The 22,933-nt window shown below is 42.0% G+C and overlaps 1 protein-coding gene across 1 annotated transcript in view; it reads left to right on the top strand.

Annotated features, from left to right (window-relative positions):
• Positions 1–12,268, top strand: part of KIF5C (kinesin family member 5C) — a 532,213-nt gene extending 519,945 nt beyond the window's left edge. Inside the window, exon 26 of the mRNA XM_085645609.1 lies at positions 11,664–12,268. The gene's annotated coding sequence lies outside the window, so the exon portion shown is untranslated. The remainder of the gene's footprint in view (positions 1–11,663) is intronic.
• The last annotated feature ends 10,665 nt before the right edge of the window (positions 12,269–22,933 follow it).

Genomic DNA, 22,933 nt, shown 5'->3' with positions numbered 1-22,933 from the left:
GAAGCTGCAGTGGATCTGTCTTGGTGGCGCATGGAGGGCAATCTGTCTCAAGGAAAGCCCTTCCATCTACCTCCATCGGTGGCCACAGTGATAACGGATGCATCCACCTTAGGGTGGGGTGCTCATCTGGGGAATCTGGAGCTCAAGGGTCTTTGGTCTCCAGAGGAAAGGTTGCTTCACATCAACCTTCTGGAATTGCGGGCGATACGTTTGACTCTCAAGGCTTTCCTCCCTTCCCTTCGCGGTCAGTCGGTTCAAGTTCTGACGGACAAAACTACCGCGATGTGGTATGTCAACAAGCAGGGAGGAGTTGGGTCACATTGCCTCTGCAGAGAGGCTCTGCATCTCTGGTCCTGGGTTCAGGATCATCAGATTTGTCTGATGGCAAATCATCTGGCCAGAGTTCTGAACGTGCGTGCAGACAGTCTCAGTCGGCAGTTCTCGGCCGACCACGACTGGAGGCTCCATCCGGAGGTGGTTCGTCACGTCTTTCGGACGTGGGGAACTCCTCGGGTGGACCTGTTTGCCACTCACGAGAATGCTCACTGCCCGTCGTTCTGCAGTCTCCAGTATCTGAAGCAGGGATCTTTGGGGGATGCGTTTCAGTTGAGATGGGACTCTCGTCTCCTTTATGCGTTTCCTCCCATACCCTTGATTCCTCGGGTTCTGAGGAAGATTCGCCAAGACCGGGCCCAAGTCATATTGATCGCCCCGGATTGGCCAAGAAGGGTATGGTATACAGATCTTCTCCACCACTCCTCGTGCCCTCCGCTCCGTCTCCCTCTCAGGGCAAACCTCGTCTCGCAGTCGGAGGGGCAGGTTCTACACCCCCACCTCCAGAGCTTACACCTTCATGCCTGGAGATTGAACAGGGCAACCTGAATTCTTTTTCTCTCCCACCAGATGTGGTAGATGTTATTTTGGCTGCTAGATGTCATTGCACCAAATCTATCTATTCCTATAGGTGTTCCAAATTTGTTCTTTGGTGCGGAGAGAAGTCTATTGACCCTTTGAGGGCTCGTTTATCCAACATCCTTCAGTTTGCTCTTTCTCTTGCTCAACAGGGCTTTGCTGTAGCTACTGTTAAGGGATATGTGTCGACTTTGTCGGCATTTCTTTGCTTGTCCGATCAGCCGTCCCTGTTTAAGTCACCTATTGTAATACGATTCCTTAAGGGCCTTACCAACAAGTTTCCGCCTACTCCTTTTATTGTGCCTCAATGGGACTTAAATCTTGTCTTAACTTACTTGATGGGTTCTCCCTTCGAGCCGTTGCACAAGTGTCCCTTGAGGCTGTTGTCTTTCAAAACAGTTTTTCTCATTGCTATTACCTCGGCAAGGAGGGTAAGTGAGCTTCAAGCTCTAAGTTCAAAACCCCCGTTCTTGTCCATTCATGCTGAAAGATTGGTACTCAGGACCAGGGCTGCTTTTCTGCCTAAGGTGGTAACTCCTTTACATCTGTGGCAATCCATTACCCTTCCTACCTTCTATCCTCCCCCTCACCTTCCAAGGAGGAGGAGCGTCTTCACCGCTTGGACCCTAAGAGGGCGGTGAGCTTTTACCTCGATAGGACTAAAGACTTTCGAGTGGATGACCAGCTCTTCGTGGGCTTTGTTGGCTGCAGGAATGGCAGAGCGGTTCACAAGCGCACCCTTTCCAGATGGATTATCTTGTGCATCAAGATATGTTACTCTTTGGCTGGTAAGGAACCTCCAGAGGGTATTAGGGCTCATTCTACCAGGGCAAAGTCTTCTACATCTGCCTTATCTATAGGTGTTCCTGTGGAGGACATTTGTAGAGCGGCAACTTGGGCCTCCCTCCACACTTTCGCGAAGCATTACTGCTTGGATTCTGAGGTGAGGTGGGGCGGACACTTTGCTCGTTCCGTCCTTCAGGACTTTCTGGTATAGAAGGGTGGACACCCTCCTCCGGGAGTGGGACTGCTGTGGGAATCTTTTCACAAGGTGAGGAATCCACTGGCAGATGTATCCATCAGAAGAACAAGTTACTTACCTTCGGTAACGCTTTTTCTGGTGGATACAGTATCTTCCTGTGGATTCCTCACTGACCCACCCGCCGCCCCGTTGTCCACCCTTGTATACCTACAATAGTGATGATGTTTCAAAATGCATTTTTTGCTGTCACAAACTCTGCTCACATGGCAAGGGGCCTCTGCTGTTCTTCTGGTACCAGCCCGCCATCAGCTCCCTGCTAGTGGCTTCTATTCCTATAGCCTCCCGCTGTTTTCTACCAGCAGCTTCCTCTTTGATAGAGGTGCTTGCTATGTCTTCTCCATGGAATTTAATGAAAAGAAATTGTCCATGTCAAAGAAGGTGCAAACCCTTATTTTCATACCATAAACAGTATATTTTTGTATAATAAAGTATCAAGCTGCTTGTTTCTTATCATAAATGTGTCATTTAGGGCATTAGTTGGATTGGCACTTACTATAGTGTTTTCCATTGGAAATTTAGTGTAAAACATTTTATTGTTTTTAAAAGGAAATGCACATCCTCCAAAGGTTTCAGTTACTAAGCAGATTAGCAGGTACAATACTAAGTATAGTCACCAATTTCAACTGAAAACTCTTTCCAGTTTTACATTATTATCTCACTTAACTTTCTCGAGGTGATCATCTCAATAAAAATTCTCAATTCACAAATTCCCCTTTCCCCTCCTTCCGTGAATGAGCATCAGATAATACAGGCTCACTTACCACCTCCCACCAGCACAGAGAACCAGGTGCATCCAGGTAGTCATATCAAAAGAAGAAAGGAACAAGATGCTGGGACTGCCTGAGATGGCAACCTCCCAACACTGACAACCATAAAAAACACAAAGCTATTTGAGCAAGAGGGTATACCCAAGCAATTACCTAAGTGGGGGAAGCAAGTGTTTTTTCTGTGTTATGGGATTCCCAAAAACATTGTTTAGTGAAACTCTTCCCCACAACCTAGATGGCAAGCTTCATTTTCTGGTTGTCTGCAGGTACAGGAAGCACTTTGTTGTGGGTGGTTAAATCCCCTAAGACCATGAGATGAGGGACCCTAAAGCAGAAAGTAAAAGTATTGTTCAATAAACATTGAACCTAATTTATTTAGGGTTTCTGGAGGGACATTAAAAACAACAAAAGGGGATAAATGGGACGATCAACATTCCCATGTCCCTGTGGTCTGGTCAACATGTTTGAGCCAATGGTGCTGCCCACTTAGAGGCCTATTGCTTCCTTCAGGACCTTGATCCCTACTCAAACCATACTCTTATTCACACCATGCTCTCACACTCACTGATGTTTAATGCACAAGTTACTCGGTGTGGATGTAATCCTTCATGCAAAGAATTCCTGTAAAATACAAAAACAAGACACGCAAAGCATGAAGAATCAATAATGGCAATGGATTGACTTCACCCCATTCTAATGCTGGATATCTGCGTAAAAGCAAGAGGACACAAAAAACAGGAAAAAGACATATATGTATGTGAGTAGACTTCACTCAGTCCAACTAATCTTCCCTCAAACTAAAGAGCTGAAGTGCTCTCAGTCCGAGTGGGAAATCTTTCAAATGGGCCAATGATGATAGGTGGTTGATCGATCGGCCTCGAAGTTTAGCAAAGGTTTTGCTTGTTTACTGTATCCAGTCAGTGTATTCACTGTGACACCACTGGTGCATACTTATTTTTCCAATGTGCAGCAATTACTTTCTTGGCCATTCCCAGCAGTTGGTAGAGCAGGGTTTCAATACTTTCATTTCCACAGCGCAAGCCCCCACTGTATTATATAATAGTATCACTCCAAGATCCCTTGCTGTTAGTGTACCCAATACTCGGTCTACATGACTAGGCACCTCTTTCCAGTATGTCTTTATCAGGTCACATTTCCAACTACTAAGGATCCTGTAGCACGCCCACCATAACACTATCAGAATAAGTCTGTGGTATTTGAAATATTTTGCTTTAGTCTTTTGGAGTAAGATACCAATGTGTTATGAATTTACTCTGATTCTCTATGTTGGATGCTATGAAAGCATTTTGAGATGTCCCTCCAAAAATGGACTTGTATCTTCTGCGGGATCTCTCTCTAAATCATTTTTTTCCAGTGTTCCTGATATCTTCATCTACCATTCCCCTGTTCATAACTCAAGGTTAATAAATCTTGATGTGTCCCTTCTTTGTCTCATCCCTTTCTAAGTTCTTCTCAAGGAGGTGTGCGGGCCAGAGGTGGCATTCAGAGGGGTAGATTCAGGAGATGTCAGGGACAGGAAATGACACCTATTGTCTATTATTGTTTTAGTGCAAAGGCCTCCGACTAGAGGTGCGAGCGGAGCTAATTGAGGACTGGGAAGGTAACTTGTGGAGATATACATAAAAAGTGTTTTTCACAAGGCTCACCGGTCAGAGAGAAGCTGGCGAAGACTGAAGAAATTGAGAACTACCAAATTAGCACATGTTGCTGTCCTAAACAAAATAATTGAAGTGGGATGAGTTTTCTTTCACCACACTATCTTTTTTACCCTGAAAGTTTAAGTTGTTCTGGGAGGAAATTCTGGGAAGTCAGGCAAATGCCTCCTTAAGTAGAAATAGAAAGAACACAGGATTTTGAGATTCCAGAAAAGTATTCAGCTTTCCTAGAGGGGTGAGGACAGCAGGGTAACGTGAAGCAGTGCCAATTTGCTTTTGCCTTGTCAAGTTGGCAACCTTCGAAGTGCTTCGTCTCTCACCCTCGCTTGTGCAGAGTTTCAGTCTGGCTGGGGTCTGAGCCACAATCCGAATAGGGCTTCCTTGACTGCTGCTGGTCTTCCTTTAGGAGCCTTTGAGAGCATGAGATAAACATGGGGCGTGAAACCCAGGTCAAAATGTTGGCTTTCTTTGGCCTTGCAGGAGGATTCGGAATCTGAGCCTTTTTCATTTGTTATAGTTTCTTCTCTGGTTACCAGCCATGATTGCTCCTCCACTCCATAAAATTACGCATGGCTACTGCTTATGTCACCAATTACAATTCTTGGCCTTTTGGAATCCTTTTACTCATTCTTTTTGATGTACAGGCACACAGTATCCCACTGACACTGTTGAAAAGCTGGTCAGTCCTTATTATAATTTGTGCATCTTTCTCTCACATAGCCTCATCATCACATCTCCAGGTGCGACATTCCATAGCACGATAACTGCAACTAGTGGTCATCAAATTCTCTCAAATACGATCAGATCGAAAACAACAACCTCCGCTACACTGTGTAACCATCCATGTGTGGAAGCATTTCAGTGCCCTACATATGGGCACTAAAAGCTATGCAAATGCTACCCTACAAAACTAAAAGTGAACAAATGCTCCTGTCCAAATTGGCAGACTTGATAGGCTGACTGTACCTGATGCCTCTGCCACCAAGATATTTCTGGTCATCGTTCTATCTTATCCCTCTTATGTTGATTGGTGTTTGCCTAGATGTTTCACTAACAGATATTCTTTAAAATCATTAAACTAAAGAATCTACATAACTGTTGAGAACCTGAGCATTCCCAAGCTCACCATGACCGAGTCCCCACCGTTATCCAGGTACAGTTCTACGGTTTCTCCAGCAGTGAGTATCTTTGGACTCATCAACCTAATTCAGAACCGTCTTTTTTGCTGATTCCCCACTTGCCCTCCAATCCATGAGTGCCATATTTTGTAGCTAGACTGAATACCCACTATAGAAGAGCTGTAAGGCAGGGCTCCAATATTCTTTACTCTTTCACCAATCCCTCTGCCTCCACTTTTCTTGGTCAACCCTTTACCATATCTGTCCTTCATACAGGACCCCCCCACCCTTTATGACTCTGAAGGCATTTCCCTCATGGGCAAAAGCTTTTACAGGCATGGAGAAATACTAATTTCTTTTTGTTCATACTGTTTCTTTGGGTCTGGTGTAGGTGGGACCTAACACCACCAGAGATGGGGCTGGTTTGTCAGTGCGGAGGGACATCTGTGTCAGAAGTGTAATTTTACTTGCATTTCAGTTCGCCTCTTAGCATGTGTGAAGATCATAGCTTCCAAACCTTTCCATTTAAAGTAGACCCTCTAGGATCACCCATCTATATCACATTTGTCGCTAAAGAAAGTTTGTCCTTTCTACAGGGTCACTCTGGATTTTTCACCTTTTGCTGGACCCTATATTAGTGTTGGCTATAGAACTCTGTGCACTTTATCCCTGCTAACCAGTGATAAACTGTCTGTTCTCTCCCTTTCAACTTGGTGAAATCGGCATACACCTAATCTGCACATTTAACTTACCGATAAGTTCATAGTATATAGTAGAAAGGTTACACAGGGCTTTTAAGCTAATTGTCACTAAGGGACTGGAGTACCCACTGTGCCACACACTGCAGTGACAGTACAAACATGACAGCATGGTGAGCAAAAGAATGATGGATTTAACCCAGATCTCTTGACTGGGGGTGAATGTTTTGATTTGTTCTGCATTCCGTCCATCAATTGTGTGTCTTTTGCTTTCTCTCCCTGAGTGTGCCAGATATGCCCAGACGTGGGTCCTGGGCTCACTGTGCCACTGGAATCAAGCTATCCTGGCTGAAGAGGGGTGAAACCTTGAAACCGGTTCTTGGATGCTTGTTTCCGGTCCAGGGAGGACCTGGCTTGGCAGTTCGGGCTGGACAGTTCCCATGAGGCACATGGTCAAGACTGATTTGCATATGGCCAGATCTAAACTGGGGTGGCATGGTGAGCAAAAGAATGATGAATTTAACCAAGATCTCTTGACTGAGGGTGAATGTTTTGATTTGTTCTGCATTCCGTCCAACAATTGTGTCTTTTGCTGTCATTTGTAACTGGCAGTTTTTAACAGCAAAATCAACCTATCAAAATAGCCCCTTTTGACAGGTCAAAACCTTCCTTTTAAATATTTAAGAGTCACCCTTATGCAGGCCTTATTGCCCATAAGGCAGGGTGAATGGTATTTAAAAGTAGGACATGTAAGAATTTAATGTTAAACATGTCCCTACAGTGTAAAATCACCAAAAGCTATTTTTCACTTTAGCTGTTTCAAAGGATAACACTGAATTACAATATTGCTTTTAATAATGCTAATTCCAGCTAGGAAAGAGCTAGAAAATAATTAAATACTTAATTTTAATAGTTAATAAAATCCAATTCAATGGTAAAGTTTGATTCTTGATAAAGTTTAAGGAAATATATTTTTGGAATGTTACCTTTTCCCTGCCTAACGCCTCTGGAGGCCCATTTGCATTTTTCTCCCACTTCTGACAGGCAGCAATTAGCATTAGATTAGGTGCTATTGGGTGTGAAATGCCCTCCAGGAGCAAACAATAGGACAGTGACGTCAATGGGCAGAGATGATCTCTCCAAACTAGACAGAATATGCAGGGTGTGGCCATGTGCATCCTTTTTGATGTTATGGTGTGAAATCCTGCTTGAATGTCAAATCCTGCTTGACAAGCCAGCAGGGGTTTTACCTGCAACACTTGGGCGCACTTCAAAAGGCGAGAAAATTATGTCAAAACAATATCTGCATGTCTACAGTCTGGCAGCTTTGTTCTGACAGACGTCTGTTTTTGGGTTTATTGGGAGTACAGCGACTGACTCCAAGGGACATAAAACTGACCTGTTTAGGCTACAGGGACACAACAAGCTACAGGAGGCCTTTACCTGCAACTTTAAACTTTTTTTTTAGTAGTAGCTTGTGGTCCGATGGACCCCTTTATCTTGTTAAAGTCTATAGTGCAAGAGATGTTTCTTCTGTGGATGATTAAATCTCACAGAATTTGCAATATTAACCCCTTGCGTGCGCACGACGTCTCCCGGCCGTCGTGCATTACGGTGGGCGTGTGCGCACGGCAGCCAGGAGACGTCGTGTTCCCGAACGCCGTTTATTTCTCACAGCGGGAGAAATAAACCCGCACGCAAGGGGTTAAACTACTCATGGTGATAAGCTGGAAAAACACTAATATTGGTCGAAAACAAATTGCTTTATTTAAAAGCAAGCATGAACATGGTGGTATGCTTACTCCAGCAGGCCACCATGCCTGCTACTTTAGCCAATCATTTTGGGTCTGAATTTGCGACCTGCCTTATGCATATTAATGAGGTAGATAGAATCACGACCAACTAAGATTTAAAATTTTGTGGATTGACCAATTAGTACAGGTAAGTTCGCAAAATTGCTTTACATTTGCAAATAGTCTGTGTGCTATTTGCAACCACTTTTTGTGAATGGAACATTTGTACATCAGGCCCTAGGTGTGTTTCACACTGATACTTTGGCTGCTGAATATATGGGAAGAAATTGGGAATGTTCATGGGAATCAGGTGCAGTGTTCCATATCTCCTTGGTTATTCCTCTTTTAGATCTTTAGTCCCAGGTGCATCTCATAATCAGAGTTACTTCCTCCTCCCTGAAATTAATGATGCCTCTTGTAAGGAAATGCCTCCTTTTTCATGTTCAGTCCCACATTTTTTGAGTGATGCTGCTCGTTTTTTGACTCAGAGTACACTGAGGCCTGCTAACCAGGCCTCAGTGCTAGTGTTCTAACTCCTTACAAAGTGTATGTCGAATTGGCTACTCCCAATCGGCAGAGACTGACTTACTTATAAGTCCCTAGTATATGGTACCCAGGGCATGCAAGGCAGAGTGTCCACCCAGGGCTGCATCACTGATTGTGCCACCCTGTGTGTGAGAAAGTACATAATGCTTCCCATCCTGCCACTGCAGACTGGATGGGCAGTGGCAACACTGATAGTTCGACTTTCCCATTCAAACCAATGGCAACGCCTCAACTTCCCTTAACAATATATGTGATTCTCTCCTAACGAAGGCCTATCGAGCCTCAAGGCAGGGAGCTGTATATTATTAAGTGGGAAATGTATTTTGTATAAATGTCTGGACATCAGCACTTCCAAATTGTTGTTTTGCTGTGGGTGAGTTGGTAGCCCCATTGGCTAACAGAGTTATTGGTTGGACACTCAGCCCAGCTAATTTCTGAATGGAACTACTGAGATGGGTACTGTAAGGTATCAAATTAATCGTGGCATTAAACTTGACTTGATGCTCAAATCGCATTTGTCACTAGTATACACATGCAACTATTACAAAGTTTCCTCCCTATGACCTAGTTTGTCCAGTGGCCTCATACAGTCACTGGCCACCAGAGAGATTTCTGCCCTCCTAGGGAGTAGTGTGAATGCATCCCAGGCTTAGGAACAATAGCAGCCTGCTACAGGGTGAGCTGTTACCTCCAGTTCGCAGGAAGACACTCAGTGTATTATCCCAAAAGATGAGTTTCAAAGCCAAAGCTTCTTGTGGTGGGCAAATGGTGATCATGCTCTTGAGCGGCTGCCCTTTTTTTCAGGTAGACAGACTGGTGGGGGGAACAGAGAGGGGAGAGCACTGCCTAAACCAGTTTTCCAGTGGGCAAGTAGCGCACAGGTGGCCACACCTCCAGGGTGTGCTACCAAACTCCTGACAAAAGAGGAAGGGATCTTCAGAGTGAGCAGAATAGTGCACTCTGGGTTTGCTAGATGGCACACATTACTGGAAAGTCATCACAGAGTGAAAAGGGGACCTTGTACCCTTTTGGCTAGTGACCGCATCACCCACTTGGGGCACTCTATGGGCATAAATATGGCACCCGAGTCACCCTGAACTTCATTTCACACTGGAACGAGAGAAAGCACAGAAGAAGGACTTCCCTGCAGACCCCTGGACCTGGCAAAAGAGGCTGCCCCGTCTGCTAGATTGCACCAATCAGTTAGCAAAGAGAGGACTGTGCTTGTGGCTGCTGGCTTGAGGAAAAGTTGCTCCCAAGCCCCATACCAAAGAAATGGCTTGAAGGGTCAGTCAATGGACCCTCTGGAACCAGCACCAGGACCATCAAGCTTAAGTAGCCCAACTCAGCAAATCAGTGGCCACTTTTAGAGAATCTGCGCTGACTACTTCTGGGCACCCCAAGAGACCCATGGCCAAAGGTTGCACCTGAGCCTGCCAACCCGTGAGTGTTCTCTGGTCCAGATTGGTCACACCAGCCTCCACAAAATGATATCACTGGGACCGCCGTGGATGGAGACCAGTAGCCCAGCAGCTGGCCTTCTACTGGCTCGAAGAAAACTTAGAGGAACCCCAACCTCTGTGGCCAAACTCACCCCACCTGACCTATGAATCGAGGAATAACCGCAAAGGCACACTCGTTGACCGCACAGCACCCGGAGAATCCTTGAGCATCCTCTATCTCCTGCATCAGCAGCATCAGGACAACTCCATTGAAGTCTATGGTGGTCTTGCTGTAAAGTTTGGAACTGAACTGAAAAATGCTTTGGGGGGCAGGCAACTACCATTTAGTGCCCCCCCCCCCCTCCAAAACCATCTCCCTGTCACATTTGGTCACCCAAGCTGGGCCAGAGTAGTTAAACCCAACTCTTACAATCTTTTTAAAAGTTTACAAACTTTAGGTTTACCACTGCTTGTTTGCACTTTAACTGAGATTGAATTTTTCTTTAAAAATCTGTATCTCCAGAACCCTCTGGTGAATTCTGCTCATCTTGGACTTGTAAAATTCATTAAAACATAATCTATTTTTTATAAATTAGTGTTGGGTATCTTTTGTGCTGTGTGGCTTTCTTATTTTGTTGTTTGGTACTGTGAAATGCTTTACTCTAGTTCCTTTGTTTAAGTCTTGTTGCTTCAAGCCATAGGTTTTAACAAGTGTGACTGGACCCAACACAGCTTTTGCGAGTCTATTACAGCGTAAGGTTGCATAGCCATACCATATAATACACCCAGATTCTCACACCTCAAGTATGGCTAACTCTGGATTAGGCAAGGAGGATACTGAGCCTATTCACAGCCATCTCCTAATGAGTCCATATGAGCAATGAAATATTTTTTACTGAATGAGACATGCCAATTTCTGATCCGCAAAGAAATTATAACTGGAAGTGGTACCTTTCTGAAAGCCCAGTCAAGCATGCAACCACTTCTGTTCAAAGAGACTGGAATGTTCTTGTTTTTACAACTAACTAAAGATGCTCTAGTTTACTTTTGAAATCCATTTGATCATACTGCCACCAAACACAATCCAATTCTTACTCATTTATGCAGGTAAACATTCAAAATGTGTTCTTGTTGCTACAAAAAACGTGTAAAACAATATTTTGTGTGGCTGCTGATTACGTCCCATTATTTCAGGAGGTTGCGTCAGATTATTAGGTACAAAAAAGCAATATAATGTTTCTGATTTAGATAACAAATTATGAAACTTTGTAATGTGCACTGAATTATTTAGTACCCCTTGACTGTCACATGTGTTACAGGAAAGCCTGTATAACTTTTTTTTGCATCAGACGTTGGAAAAATCACAAAAAACAATTCGGCACTTTTTGTAAATATTTCACATTGTCATCTTTTGGGGAAAGCAATCTGGAGCTACTGATACCCAAGAGACACATATGAGAGTCTTCTTTAATCTTGAAGGATGACTTTCATGCCAGCAAGTAGGCATTTTGGACACTTCAAAACAAACAAGCAAAAAAAGAACTGTTATGATTTAAAAAGAAACAAGTTTTCATCTAAAAAATGCTTCATTTTAGATGTAAATGGTTAATGTATGCTTTTTGCACATCATTTAGCGTGCTTATCATCTTTTCCTTTTTTCTTTTGATAGGTGAAAGATATTCACTTCGCATGTTGCAGTTTCTCCACGGCGTCTACATTCTATACTCATGTGCTTACTACAGACAGCAACAGTGAAACTGGTTTACAATAGTTTTCTCTTCCTACAATCTCCGTGGAAGAAATTTCAGGTCCTCTATAGAAAACTATATCCTTTATTCACGATATAGACACCTATTGAGCAGTAGAAGATTGGGCATTCCAGATCCTCCTCATCTGTTGTACAGAATCCTTGGCACTGACTACATTGGAGACTTCTTGCGTTGGGCAATCTTACATCGAAACAAAATGATTCTTGTTAATTCCAACATCCAGTGTCATATTTAACAACTGTGGGCTGTCCTTGGCTGGAAGGGTGCAACATCACAACAGTTAATTTATTGTACAATTAACATATTGTTTTATATTTGTAGGACAAACGGTGAAAGAGCGTGCTGCTATACACTTTAAATTGTACCTTTTAAACTTTCAAGTTAAACTATTCCCCAAAGAATTGTTTTTAATACAGTAATAGTATTTTAGATCTGCTTAAGTTAGCTTTCCAGACGTTTCTTATAGATTGGCATCTTGTCATCAGCAGATAAAAAAAAAAAAAAACTCCCACAAATATATATTCAGATTTTGAAACTCAATGAGAACACGTGTAAGTAAACATGTGTAAGTAAATATTGAATTTATGATCTAATGATTGACTTTTTTCTGAGTATTTTTTCCTACTGTCATTTGGTTGTGGATATATTTCCCATATAACCACTATTCTCCAGGTTAAATACTTAAGAAATGAGACAGTAACCTGACTAATTAAAAATGGAATTAACAGCATTCCCCCATTTTTAATTGGGAATCCTTCAAATTGTTAATACGTAATACTTAATTGGAACCCTATGGTCCCCTTATGAAAAACAGGCAACTAGTGTGATGGAATTTACCGGCATTGCTATTTTTACATTTAAACTATCATAATAGAAGTATCACGGGAAAACTGAAATAACATTACCGTATCATATACACATTAGACAAAACATATCTGCTCATGAAAAATTGTATGGACATGCACAAACAATGCAACTTCTCTCCTTTTGCTTTTGGGGCAGGGCGTAGTACAAACTGAACAAGTTCTCTCTGTGAAAAATAAAAACGAAATCACACAGAATGTTATTAATGACGCAAGTAGTGGACAGTTCATGTAAATGTTGAATCTTGAGTGTTTTTGATTTGCATTTTTATATTATTTTCCCATATTTGTAAGTCTATTATAAGAGGTGTGAACTAGGACATCACAAGGATATCTTCTCACTTTGTTGCTGCTGCTGCTGAATACTCTGAATTTGGTAAATACTAGTGTTGGAATGTGACTTGTATGATCATAAAAATATTTAAGTTATACCTATGTGTAGAATCTACCTGGAATGTGTAGAATCTACCTGGAATGTGTTTTGCAAATCTTTTTTGACTTGTATTTAAAAGCTTCATTTTGCACTATTTATGAGGAACATTTTTATTTATCAGAAATTCCTATTTTCTATTATTTAATTTATTTTGTATATTCTTACACGGTCATATTTTTATGATGTTCACCTGTGTGCAGTTGCACAGCTAGCCAAAAACACAATAATGATATAGTTTGTATATATGGGGCTACCTTGATAAAATGAATTCAGATTTGAAAAAAACTGCAGAATCGGAAAGAAATTGAAGGTGAAAATCTAAAAGCCCAACTTGGAGAAAAGGATGATTTAGACAAACTTCAGTCTGCAAAATTACCTCACTGAGTGTGACACAGATGTGCACTTGAGCTGCTATTGCAACTGTTATAAATAGTATGTAATTTTCCCCTTTAGATACATTTCCAATATTTAACCTCATATTAAACAATGTTTATTATCACCAACTAACAATTGAATCGGAAATTGTAATCTCCTGTGTCATGGTATGGAACAACATCTGGGTCTTTGACAAGCTAACTTTGACATCTCAGTTTTAGGGCTGTGCCAGAAGCTGATCAGCCAGTCAGTTCATCTAGCATGTTACAACCTACAACAAAGATTTTAAAGTCAGCATTTCGAAGTTTGACCAAATGGCAGGGCTTTACAATTTGAAATGCAAAAATTAGTTACTACTTAAATATCAGGCTATGTAACAAAAATACATCTTAATTTTCATAAATCCATAATTATTGTGGGCACATTTTTGTTGAAGTTGCAGATCTGATATATTTTTTTGAATGTTGTTTTCCATTTCAAAGATTATTTCTGCTGCTTGTACATATTCACACTGATTTGTGCTACTTATCTATGTGATTGGTTACATTGAAAGCATTAGCTAGCCATCTCCATGACCCGTTTGATATTTAAGATTCCTCAAAGCAGATCTCAATTTGATGTGACATGCAGAATAAATTATAATTTCCTTGCTGTTGTTAAGGGCAACATTTCTTATTAAAATATTTATTTGATAAAGTTATTTGATGTAAGATTCAGAAGCATAAAAGATTCAAATTGAGTGGTTGATGTGAAACAGTACAAACCATAAATCTGAAAGATGAAACACTGTAGCATAGAAAACCCACATTATGTACTGGCAATTAGAGTAGTAGGCCTTTCAACAGAACTACCAATACAAATGAAATTTAAATACTAACTTATAGTTTATAGAGGCAAACAATGTTTAAGCAGTGATTCACTGAATTTAAATGACTTTTATATGATCATTTCACATGGCGACTACTTGTTTTGTACAAAAAGCCACATAACTACAATGATTTGTAATAAAAGGACAGGTCTATTAATAGTTACAAGTGCACTCTGAAGGCTCTTAAAGGTATTAGCATATGTGTTGTGCTATACAACATATTGCTTCTGGAGCCCGGTTTGAAGCCACATAGTTTGTAGAGAGTAGGAGTGGTCGTTATGCTACAGTCTGCAATGCCTGCTTGGCTTCTGAAATCTGAACATATAATGGCTGCCACTAAAAAGATACATGTACACATGGGATAATTGGCAGAGCTAGCATGTATACATATTGCAATTATGTGGAAAGGCTCTGTATAACAGAAAATGCCTATTGTAATGAAAAACAGAAATAAAGTGGTGGAATGGAACATATACACACAGTGGGGTAGGCCTACAGGTACATAAATCTGTTGGTAGGGTAATTTGGGAATACAAATTTATATTCATTTGTACAAATGTGATTCTTGTAATAATCCTATCATATACAATGTCCACACTGACTTCAAATGTAAAACATATATTGCTTTTTTATTTTAATTTCAGCATTTTCCATGATGACTACAGCTTAGCAGTGAAAGGTTAGAGAGCCAAAACGTTATCCTTTTTAGCAGTGCACAGGTCTGGGGCTTCTTCAAGGCTGATTTTACTTCCTGTAGTCCACTGTCATTGAAATATATTTCCTTCTGTTTCTTAAAACAACTTCATCACTTTGAAGTGTATCTGCCACTACACTTAGAGTGTTAACTGGGGAAGGGCAGGGAGTCCCCCTACTTGGCTTGAATTAAACCTCTGCAGCGGTCAGTCAAATCCTGATGAAGGTCAGGACGCAAGCCAAAACTACTGCAGAGACCACCCGTCTTTGGAAGTATTATTTTCAAAAACCTTCATCAGGCATGCGTGCATCCAATAGACAAAACACATGTTGGCTGTTTAACCTTTCACTGCTGAGAAGTTGTCATCATAGAAAAGGATAGAACTAGAGAAATGTATTGGAATTTGTGTGGAATTTACCAGAAGTAACATTGTTACAATAATCAAATTTATACAAATGACCAACAGATGTGTAAATATCTCATGTCAGAAATTGCTTATATAGTACACCATATTATTTGACCATAGAATTGGAATACTGTATAATTGAGTGGCTTTCAAATGCATTGTTTTTCGACAAATATGTGCTGCGTTGGCTGTGCTTTATTTTAAAATGCTGCATCAAGAAAGACTTCTATGATTTATACATTAGAATGTGAAAAAAATGTTTTCCATAATGTGTACCAACACTGGCCACAGTTATCATGGTAAGTGCAGGAAGGGAATAATACCATTGCTAACCTCAAGATATATTCATACAGAATAAACATTTACCAGGAAATAAAAACCTAACGTTCTGAGTGGTTATAAATGTTATGAGAACATATGGAGAGTGTTTTGTAAACCATGATTGTAACTTTTACAAAGAGAACTTTGTAAAAAAAGGTCCCCACACACTAAGTTTGCATGTCATCCTTATTTAGATTACATTGACAGTGTAACTTTATGGTATCATGACATCAGCATTGTTTATTCTATTGATGATCAAGAAGTGTGTCCTGGGACATATGCATCCTCTTATCAAAAGTATGAACAAATATCAATCCCAAAAATGCTTATATTTTTTCTTTTATGTCGCTTCTCACTCAACATTACATTTGGCTCTTGGAGAAGTACAGGGGAACGAGGCCTTTTGTAGTATTAAATATATGTTGTTTGCAATGTGTGTGATGTGTATCACCGATGCATATTCTCTGTGTTCCATGTATCTGTACAGTATCATTTTTTAGGAAAATGCAACAATTCCATTGTGCAAGAAATGTTTTGATGGAAATGGGAAAAAATATTTACACTTGCATCAAATGATGCCTTACTCTATTGGCTTCCCAACAGAGGACCTTAGAACAAACCCTAGGGAACATCTACTAAATTTTGATTCTAAGATACTGTCCATTCAGATGTGTGGATATATTGGCAGACTGCATGATGGACAATGACAAAATGTTAAAGTGGACAATAAAATTGAATTAAACTTTATTGTTTGCATTTTTTTGTTGAAGGCAAGTGGCAGTGCAACTAATTTCTGGCAGTTTGTATGTGTTCAGAGTATTTGATAAGCATTTATAGAATGAGTGTTTGCGCCTGATTTGACATTAAAAGATGTGCAAATGATCACCCATCCAAGAATTGTTCCCATCCAGATTTCACCAGCAAATACTGGCAAAATGTGCAGGAGGGGGCATTTTATGCCATGGTGGTGAAGAGGGCAACCGAGGTACTCAGACTAAAGTTGCCCTCCATGCAGGGCAGGACTAATCCCCTGACCGAAGATGTTCAGCCTGTTTTTTCCACCTCTAAACCCCTTTTGCCCTTCAATGAGGAACTAACTAATGTCCTTCTAGGCACGTGGTCCAAGCCTAGCACAAGGGCTCCTGTGAATAGGACAATTGCACATCACCTTCGCCCAGCTCCAAGCGACCCAAAGTTTATCAGCGAACACCCCACCCCTGAAAGCTTGGTGGTGTAGGTTTTTAAATTCCACTGCGCTTTCCCTTTCACCCCTCCGAATAGGGAATCCAAGAGGCTGAATTCACTTGGTAAGAAGATGTTCTCTTCCTCCAGCCTGACATTGCAGTCGGGGAATACCGCATGCTTATTGGGCCATTTCTCCCACTCCCTTTGGGAGAAGGTTGTGCAAGTGCTGCCACTAGTCCTGTAGGAGGCCCGGGCTGGGCACTCTCAGGCGGCTAAGGCAGGAGAGATGCAGCACAATTTGCCGTAAGGTGTAACCTTGACATGACTGATTCGCGATTTCTTCAACAGTGGCCTTGAGATGTCATGCCTGGCTTAGGACAACTGGCTTCTCGGGCGATGTCCAGGCAAATTTGATGGACATGCCATTTGATGGATCCCGTCTTTTTTGGGGAGAAGGCAGATTCAGCCCTAGTGAGGTTCAAGGACACTCGAGCTACGGCCAGGTCCTTGGGCCTCTCTTCTACACCTTGTGGCCAGTCTAGCTTCTGCGGCAATGGAAGGGGTTTCCAGCTACGCCAGGCCTATCCCAGCCACTGTCCTGAGCAGACTACCCAAGTTGTGCGAGGACATGGACGCGGTTCATTCCGACCAAGGATGGAAGCCAGAAGTCATCGGCCACCCTGCCCTGGTCAGCCTCAGCCTCCAAGCATTCCTAGTTTGACTCTCCAAGGCCACACCACTCCAGTTGGTGGGGGAATCCATTATCTCCCCCGCTGGAGGTCCATAACATCACACAAGTGGGTCTTGCAGATCATTCAGGGGGGCTACTCTCTGCCTTTCCTTTCTTTTCCTCCTCACATTCTGCAAATCAACAGCGGCTCACGGAGGATCATTTAAAATTGCTCTAGGAGGAAGTTACAGCTCTCTTGGCCAAGGGAGCTATAGGCAGGGTCCCGGATTCAGAAGTAGGCAATGGCTGTTATTTCCGCTAATTTTTGTTCTCTAAAAAGAACAAAAGGTTGCGGCTCATTTTAGATCTTCAGACAGTCAATCTCTTCCTCAAGAAGGAGAATTTCAAGATGCTCAGCCTTGCTCAGGTTTTGTCTGCCCTAGACCAAGAAGACTGAATGGTAGTGTTGGACCTGCAGGATGTGTATTTTCACATGCCCATCCTGCCAGGCCACAGGTAAGCCCTGCAGTTCAAGGTAGGCCGCAAGCACTTTCAGTTTACCTTGTTCCCCTTCAGCCTTACCAGTGCCCCTTGTGTGTTCACCAAGGTGATGGTGGTGGTCACAGCTCATCTGCGCAAGTTAGGGGAATCAGTTGTCCCCTTCCTCTACGATTGGCTGTTGAAGGCATCCTCGCCCCTGGCTGTCGTCTCCCACCTTCAGACTATGATGGACGTCCTGCATTCACTGGGGTACTATAAATGTGCCGAAGTCACACCTGACTTCTTCTCAGATGCTCCTTTCATTGGGGCTTTTTCTGTACACTGCAGTTTTAGGCCTATCCTCCCAAGCAGCAAGTCCAGGATATTCAGGTTATGATTCTGATGTTTCAGCCCCTATCCTGGATTATGGTGAGACTGACTCTGAGACTTTTGGGCCTCATGGCCTCCTGCATCCTGTTGGTAAAGCATGCTAGGTGGTGTATGCGGGCCCTGCAGTGGGACCTGGAGTTCCAGTGGGCACAGCATCGAGGAAATCTCACAACGTGGTCCAGATCTCGGAAGGAACTGCAAGAGATCTGCAGTGGTAGGTGATGAATCACGATTGGGTCAACAGCAGACTCCCTACCCCAACCAGAGCTCACAGTCATGACAGATGCGTCACTTCTGGGATGGGGCGGCCATTTGGGAGATGTGGAGATCAGGGGACACTGGTCTCCGCAATTTGCTGGAGCTTCGAGCGATTCGGTTGACATTGAAAGCATTTCTTCCCTCTGTCTAGGGGAAGTTAGTGCAGGTGTTCACAGACAACACCACCTCTATGTGGTACTGCAACAAGCAGGGTGGGGTGGGGTCGTGGATCCTTTGTCGAGAGGCCCTGCATCCCTGGACATGGCTGGAACAGCAGGGCATAATCCTGGTGGTTTAACACCTGGCAGGTTCTCAAGCGGACAAACTCAGCTGTCGATGCCTAGCGGATCATGAATGGCATCTCCAGTCGGAGGTTGCGCAAGGTCTCTTTCAGCCGTGAGGAGAGCCTTGGTTGGATCGATTCGATTTCATAATCGTAATTCGAATTTTTCAAATCCATAAAAGCAATCACATATATACAGTCCCAAGAAATAATTATAATTCTAAATATATATTAAAACAGCACACATTACAGGGTTACATATTCTTTGGGAACAAGATTATTTCAAGGATTTTCCATAGTTTTACGTACGTGGGTAACAACTCTCAAGAAAGTACTAACGCGAAAAATCAGTTCATCAGTACGCAGGGTGAGCAACATCAGATAAGACTGCTCCAGGGAAAGTGGTCTTTGTTTCTTAAAATATGGAAATAAAAACCATTTGATATATTTAAGATAAAATTTACAAGTAAAGAAAAAGTGTAAATCATTTTGTAAACTCACTCCATCACATGGGCATAACATACATTCGGATTTCGATGAAAAGTAACCTAATGGAAAACATAATAGAAATCTAACAGTACCTGCCCTTAGATGGAACAACAGTGATCTTTCCCGATTTGTCATTGGTAACGTGAGATACAAAGGAATTGGTTGTCTATACAGGTCTTTATTCACATAGGCCTGGACAGTTGATTTAGTTAGTTCCACTTCCAGTCTCTCTTCACTATAAAGTGCATACAGTGCAAACTTTGTTTCATTTTTGTCTGTGGGCTCAATCTTAGTAGGATCGGTAAATAAGTAGCCTTTGCCCATGCTACTTAATTTCTTAAAAACTCCAGCTAGCCACGGGATTCTCATCCCTTTCTCACAATTTAGACAATCTCTTATAATTTCATGGGTTAGAGAGGCCGCTGTATTCATCCAAATAGCCAGCCAAAACAAGGCTGGTCTTGTTGCTATAAAATCTGATATGTGGTGCAAATTTAGTTCGCAATGACAAATATAGTACGATGTAGCAATAGGGGCTCCAAGGAATTTCCTACAAAAACTATTTTCCTCGGTTTGAATAGTAGATGTCTTACCCAAACCCCATATCTCAGCCCCGTATGTTGCTACCGGTACACACTGCGATTTAATTTTTTTTTAAATTGCTTTAGTAGCACCTATTTTCTTAGGCCGTGGGAGACTAAGGATAGAATTAATGGCTTTTGAGAACTTACTCGTGGCGTGGGCCAAATGTCCACTCCACGAGCCGTTCGCAGCATAAACCATTCCTAAATAGGGAAAAGTATTTGTGGAATATAGCTTGTCAGTTCCCACCGAAATAGCACTAAGCTGTCTTTTCCCTGGCCCACACAACATAATAAAAGATTTTTTTAAATTTACTTTGAGGTCTAAATTATCCATATACTGTGCAAAGCTTTTAACCAGAGTACGTAGGGCATTCGGTGTGAGACCCATAAGGACCGCATCATCTGCGTATAGCAGTGTCGGTAACAACCCCCCCCCTTATTTTTGGAACATCCCTAGTTGCCAATTTTAGGGAGTTACTTAGCCCATTAATATAGATAATAAACAACAAGGGTGCTAAAACGCACCCCTGCCTAACTCCTCTTTCCACTCTTATGGCCCCAGAGACTTCCCCCGCCATCCCGATCCTTACTTGGGCTTTTGTATCGGTGTGCAGATAGTCCAAAAAGTGTACAAGTTGTGCATCTAGACCATAATTTAAAGAATAGACCACAGTTTAGACCTATTTACAAAATCAAATGCGGGCATTAAGTCCATAAAAGCTAGATAAATTGGTGACGACCTGGCGATGTTATATTTGCCAATTACTAAGTTTAAATTCAGGCACTGCTCTGTCGTCCCAACCCTACTTTGAAAACCCATTTGACAGGGGTCCAAAACACCTGATTCTTCTGCCAAAGTGTTTACTCTAAGACTCGTCCCAGAATTTTCAGAGTATTATCTAGAAGTGAAATAGGTCTATAATTTACTGGATCTGTTCTCTCCTCTTTCTTATATATTGGCACTATTATACTTGTAGACCATGTGTCGGGCATAGGTGCTAGAGGTAGGCTGTTAAAAATATTCATTAAGATAGGTGCCCAAAATTCAGGTTTCCATTTAATTATATCTATCGGAAAACCATCTGGCCCAGGGGCCTTATTACCAAGGCTCTGTTTAATAGCCACGATCACCTCACCTAAACTAATCTGTATAGAACACAATTGGCCAAATGTATATTCATCATTAACTTTTGGGGGTATGGCATATACTTTGGAAAAATGATCTTCCCACCGATCACTCGGGATAATACAACTAATTGTAGATAGTTGGTTTCCCATATTACGCATCTTTTTCACTACAGACCAGAAAGTCGTTCCATTCTTTCCTGTTGTGGCATCAGATAACTCCTCCCAGTGCTCTATCAGAATCGCTGCCTTACGTTCCTCTATTGTGGATTTATACCTCTTTCTTGCCACCCTAACCTCCAATTGGCATCTCGGTTTTGTACTCAGTGCCTTACGTAAGGCCCTGTTAGCGACTGAGCAATTTCTGTCAAACCACCTGGGATCCTCATCTATCCTTTGATTAGGTACAGATAGAGATGACTTTATAACTGCACACAGACTGGTAAAATCTTTAATTACCCTTAGATTATTCCCATCTGAGAGTATGCATGAGTCAATCAAATGTTGATGCTTGTTTATAACATGCTCAACTATCCTTCCACAGTCGACCCCCCTCCATTTCAACCTCAGATTATTTGTAACGGGGGTAATATCTCTAGCACCTAAAATGCGTGCAAATGTTGGGGAGGGAACCAATTTAATATTCACCACTAGTGCATTGTGATCCTCCAAAGCGGTTTCTAAAACCCTAGCCATTATGAGGCAATCCATTAACTCAGGTGACATAAAAATATAATCGATAGTTGAAGAATGGTCTCTACCTCTAAATGTCGGAACATAATTAGTTGTAGAAATATGGCTTACATCCATCACGTTAGTTAGAACATGCTCAGGGATAAGGCAATCCAATTCTATGCCCCGTTTTGTCACACGATCAGTTTGTATATTTCCTTTATTTAGTTCAGATTTAGAAATCTTTGCATTAAAATCCCCGGCTAGGATGATCCTATTACCCCTGCTATTATCTAATGGTTCAATCACATCAGTTAAAAATTTTAAAAGTTCTATAAATTTTTTATTTGGGATTGAATAGAAATCGTTATTATAAAAATTAATCACATAAATGGGAACCTTTCTTTTATATTCAATAACCTGAATATTAGGGCTTTTAGTTGGCATTATCTTTGTACTTCCACCTGCCGTTGTCCTAATACCAATCAGTAACCCGCCCTCAGGGCGGCCAAAGTCAGGCTTAGTTGCAGTTACACTATTACAATGAAAGCCCTCTATATGGAGATCAGTAATAGCCCAAGTCTCCTGAAACATTATCATATCTTTATCAAGTAGTATCCTTAACCAATCGGGGTCCGATAATCTAGGCTCCAGCCCTGCGACATTCCAGCTAAGGATACTAAGATCAGTTTTAGTCGACGTATTTAGACAAGGTTTTTCATTTTTCCCCATTTTTAATAACCTTATTTAAAAACCTATGTTTGGGCGTTACACTCTCTTCGCCACCCCCAGGGATTTCCATTACGGTAGTCTCCACACTATTGGTCCCTGTTGCTAGTGGACACTGTGTGGTGAATACTACAGCTACATCTACACCTACATCCCTGTTCTCAGGGATTGATTTTGGGTGGCTATTAACCATCTTGTTGGCCCTACCATTATTCTTTCTAGACCCCTCCCAATCTCTGATTGGGCACCCGATTGGAGCTATGAGTCAATTTACAGACTCCAGACAGCCATACCTATTGGAAGTCGGGATCCCTCTACAGGTTTCCAAAAAATCTCCATCGCTAC

The sequence above is a fragment of the Triturus cristatus genome, chromosome 3_1, assembly GCF_964204655.1.
Source record: "Triturus cristatus chromosome 3_1, aTriCri1.1, whole genome shotgun sequence".
NCBI classification, from domain to species: domain Eukaryota; kingdom Metazoa; phylum Chordata; class Amphibia; order Caudata; family Salamandridae; genus Triturus; species Triturus cristatus.
Note: the sequence above shows the minus strand (reverse complement) of the source record. Positions and strands in the feature narration are given on the sequence as shown.